Source organism: Propithecus coquereli, unplaced genomic scaffold, assembly GCF_000956105.1.
Source record: "Propithecus coquereli isolate 6110/MARCELLA unplaced genomic scaffold, Pcoq_1.0 Scaffold388, whole genome shotgun sequence".
Lineage (NCBI taxonomy): Eukaryota > Metazoa > Chordata > Mammalia > Primates > Indriidae > Propithecus > Propithecus coquereli.
The window spans coordinates 1,229,207-1,229,511 of NW_012149596.1; positions in this window are offsets into that span (position 1 = coordinate 1,229,207).

The window sequence follows — 305 nt, forward strand, 5'->3', positions numbered from 1 at the left end:
GTCCTTCATTTCCAGGAGATCAGTTTGATTTTTCTTTAATATTTCAATTTCTTTAGTGAATTTTTCTTTCAAGTCCTGGATTTTTTTTGTGGTTTCTTTGTGTTGGTCATCCATTTTTTCTTTCATATCATTGAGTTTTCTTACAAACCATGTTCGAAATTCTTCTTCTGTCATTTTAGTGTTCTGAGTTTGGTTAATGTCCATTGCTAAAGAGCTGTTGTTCCTCTTTGGGGGTGTGCTTTCCGTTTGATTCTTCATACTTCCAGAGTTCTTTTGCTGGTTCCTTCCCATCTGGATCAGTTGTT